This window comes from Canis lupus, chromosome 23, assembly GCF_011100685.1.
Source record: "Canis lupus familiaris isolate Mischka breed German Shepherd chromosome 23, alternate assembly UU_Cfam_GSD_1.0, whole genome shotgun sequence".
NCBI classification, from domain to species: domain Eukaryota; kingdom Metazoa; phylum Chordata; class Mammalia; order Carnivora; family Canidae; genus Canis; species Canis lupus.
Genome location: NC_049244.1, coordinates 2,529,861 through 2,534,347, shown reverse-complemented (window position 1 = coordinate 2,534,347; position 4,487 = coordinate 2,529,861).

The following is a 4,487-nucleotide window of genomic DNA, read 5'->3' as shown; positions in this document are numbered from 1 at the left end:
AACTCACCCACAAAAATAAAAAAGATCATAAAGGACTATTATGAACAAGTATATGGCAATGAATTGGACAATATCAAAGAAATGTATAAATTCCTAGAAACATACAGCCTATCATGATGGTATCTAGAAGAAATAGAAAGCCTGAAGAGACCAATAATAAATAAAGAGATTGAATCAGTAATCAAAAATTTCCCAAAAAGAAAAGGCCAGGACAAGATCATTTCACAGGTTGACTCTACCAAACATTTAAGGAGAATTACCAATCTTAAAAATTCTTCCAAAAATAAAAAAGGAACACTTCCAAACTCATTTTATGAGGACAGCATCACCTTGATATCAAGGTCAGTTAAAGACACCACAAGAAAAGAAAACTACAGGCCAATATCCCAGATAAAAAAAGAAGCAAAAATCCTCAAGAGAATATTAGCAAACCAAATTAAACAGTGCATTGAAATGATCATACATGATCAAGTGGATTTGTCCCTGGGATACAAGGATAATGCAACATATACAAATCAGTCAATGTGATACACCATACTACCAGCATGGAGAATAAAAGTCATATGATTATCTCAATAAATGCCTAAAAAGCATTTGACAAAATTCAACACCTTCTCATGATGAAAACTCTCAACAAATTAGGTAGAGAAGGACATACTTCAACATGATAAAGGCCATATATGAAAAGTCCACAGCAAATACCATATCTAATGGTGAAAAACTGAAAGGTTTCCCTCTCAGATCTGGAACAAGGCAAAGATCTTACCACTTTCACTTACCAGAGTACTGAAAGTCCTAGCCAGAGATATTAGGGAAAAGAAAAAAGAAAAGAAAAGAAAGAAAAGAAAAGAAAAGAAAAGAAAAGAAAAGAAAAGAAAAGAAAAGAAAAGAAAAGAAAAGGTATCCAGATCAGAAGGGAAGAAGTAAAATTATGTCTGTTTGCAGATGGCATGATCTCAAACGTAGAAATCCCTAAAGATTTCCTCTTCCCCCAAAAAACTGTTAGAACTAATAAACACATTTAGTCAAGTTTCACAATACAAAATCAGCATGCAAAAATGGGTTGCATTTCTACACTAAAAACAAACTATTCAAAATGAAAAATTTTAAAATTATCCCACTTACAATAGTATAAAATACTTAGCAATAGACTTAACTAGGTAGTTAAAGATTTTTACATGGAAAATTAAAAAATACTGCTGTAAGAAATTGAAGCAGACACAAATAAATGGAAAGGTATCACATGTTCAGGATTGGAAGAATTTATATTGTTAAAATGGCCATACTACCCAAAGCAACTATAGATTCAATGCAATCTCTATCAAAATTCTAATGCTATTCTTTATAGAAAAGAAAAAAAAGTCCTAAAGTCAGTAAGGAACCACAAAAAAATCCTGACTAGCCAAAGAAATTTGAGCAAGAAGAACAAAGCCAGAGACATCAAATTTCCTGACTTCAAAATATATTACAAATTTACAATAATCAAACTAGTATGGTACTGACATAAAAACAGATGTACAGACCAATAGAACAGAACAGAGAGACAAGAAATAAGCCAAACATATATGGTTAACTGATGTTTGACAAAGGTGCCAAGAATAAACAATGGAGGAAGAATAGTCTCTTCAATAAATGGTGTTAGGAAAACTGGATATTCAAATGCAAAGAATGATATTGGACCGTTTTCTTACACCATACACTAAATTTAACTCAAAAAGGATTAAAAATTTGGAGTGCCAGGTGGAAGAAATTGGTTAAACATCCAATTCTTGATTTTGGCTCAGGTCATGATGTCCAGGTCCTGGGATCAAGCCCTGTGTCTCCTGTGTCTGGCTCCACATTCAGTGGGGGGGGGGGGTGTCCACTTGTCCCTCTCCCTTTGCCCCTCTCCTTCAACCTGTGCTTTCTCTCTCTCTCAAATGAATAAAATTCTTTTTCAAAAAAGGATTAAAAATTTAAACACAAGGTCAGAAACCATTAAAGTCCTAAAAGAAAAGATAGGAGGTAAGTTTCTTGACACTGGTCTTGGCAATGATTTCTTGGATGTGGTAAAAAGAAAAAAAAAGCAAAAACAGACAAACTAAAGATCTGCACAATAAAGGAAACAATCAACAAAATGAAAGGCCACTGCAGAATGGGAGATATATGTGGAAAATATATTTCTGCAAAGGGTTAATATCCAAAATATGTAAGGAACTTCTACACTAAATAGCAAAACAGCAGCAACAACAACTAACCCTGTTAAATATGGGCACAGGAACCGAACAGACATTCTCAAAAGAAGACATATAAATGGGGAACAGGAACATGAAAAGGTGCTTAACATCATTAATCATCAGGGAAATGCAAATCAAGTTTGCAAAAAAGATCATCTCACAAATGTTAGGATAGCTATTCTTATTAAAAAGAAAAAAAGAGATAAGAAGCATTGACCAGGATGTGGAGAAAACGGAACCCTTGTGCACTATTCATGGGAATATAAACTGGAGCAGCCACTGTGGAAAACAGTACAGTGGGGTATTAAAAAACCCTAAAAATAGAACTACCGCATTGAACCAAACATCCCACTTTTGGGTATATACCCAAAGGAACTGAAATCAGGGTCTTGAAGAGTTACCTACAATCCTATATTCATTGCAGCATTTTTCAAAATACCCTACATACTGAAGCAACTTAAATGTCCACAGATGGATGAGTTGATAAAAATATGAGGTATATACACATGTGTATGTAAATATATATATAATTTATAGTATATATGGTATACATATGTATATGTATGTATGTAGATTATATTTGTGTGTATACATAGACAGATGAATATATGTGTGGAATATATTCCATTACACACATAATGGAATATTATTCAGCCTTAAAGAAGAAAACTCTGGTATTTGTGACAACATGGATGAACCTGAAGACCATTATGCTGAATGAAATAAGCCAGACACAGAATGACAAATACAACTTGACACCACTTACTGAGTCAAACTCATAGACATGGAGAGTATAATGGTAGTTGTTAAGGTCTGGAGGGAGAAGGAAACAGGGAAATATTAGTCAAAGGGTATGAAGTCTCACTTCTGCAAGATGGATAAGTCCTGGAGACCTACCCTATAGCATATCACCTGTAGTTAACAATATTGCATTTTATACTTAAAATTGTGCCAAGAGGGTCAATCTTATGTTGTGTTTTCATTGTACATAATAAAAACAATAGAGTAGGAGGAAACTTTTGGAGGTGATGGATGTATTTATGGCACAGCTTGTGATGATAGTTTCACAAATGTATACTTATCTCCAACTTATTAAGTTGTGTACATTAAATACGTACTGTGTCTTATATATCAATCATACCTCAATAAGGGGCTTTTAAAAAAGAGCTCTCAAAGCTAAAAGTAAAATTCGAAACAACAACCTCTAATTAGAAAATAGGCAAAATATGTAAAGAAACATTTCATTAAAAGGTTATAAAGATGGCAAATCAGCATATGGAAAGATGTTCAGTATCATTAGCTATCACGGAAATACAAATTAAAACCACAATAATATATTGCTGCACCTATCAAAATCACTAAAATAAAAAGCAGTGACAATACCAAATGCTGTGGAGGAGAGAAGCTGGATGTAAAATTGCACAAGCACTCTGGGACAGAGTATGGCAGATAACTAAAAACGTGCTTACCACATGACTCTGCAATTGCCCTCTTAGGCACTTATTCCAGAGAAATGAAGAGTTACATTTACACAAAAACTTGCATACAAATGTTCATGGCAGCTTTATTTGTAACAGCCAAAATCTGAAGACAGCCCAAATGTCCTTCCACAGTGAATGGTGAAACAAACTGTATACACTTGTGGAACCTTCATAGCATGGCATAGTATCCAGCAATAAAAGGAATAAACTATTGATACACCTAAGGACATGGATGAATTTCAAAGGAATTTTGCTGAGTGAATAAAGCCAGTTCAGGGGTGCCTGGGTGGCTCAGTGGGTTTAGGGACTGACTTCAGCTCAGATCACCATCTTAAAGTCCTGGGATTGAGTCCCAGGTAGGGCTCCTAGCTCGGCCAGGAGTGTGCTCTCCCCCTCCCTCTGCTTCTACCCCTCCTCCTACTCTTCTTGCTCTCTCTCTCTCAAATAAATGAACTCTTAAAAAAATAAAATAAAGCTAATCTAAGGAGACTACATTACTTTATAATTCCATTCATATAATGTTCTTGAAATGACAAAATTATAGCAAAACAAGTTAATGGCTTGTCAGCTTGTCCCTTCCCTCCAAGCATGGTGGTTTATAAAAGGCAACAGGAGGAATTGTGTGGTAATGGAGCAGTTCTGTATCTTGAGGGTGGTGGTGAATACCTACACATTTGATGAAATTCTATGGAACTAAATATATGTGCATAGAGGTAAAACTGGGGAAATCTAAATAATATTGATGGGTCAAGGCCAATACCCTGGTTGTGATATTGTGCTGTAGTTTTGG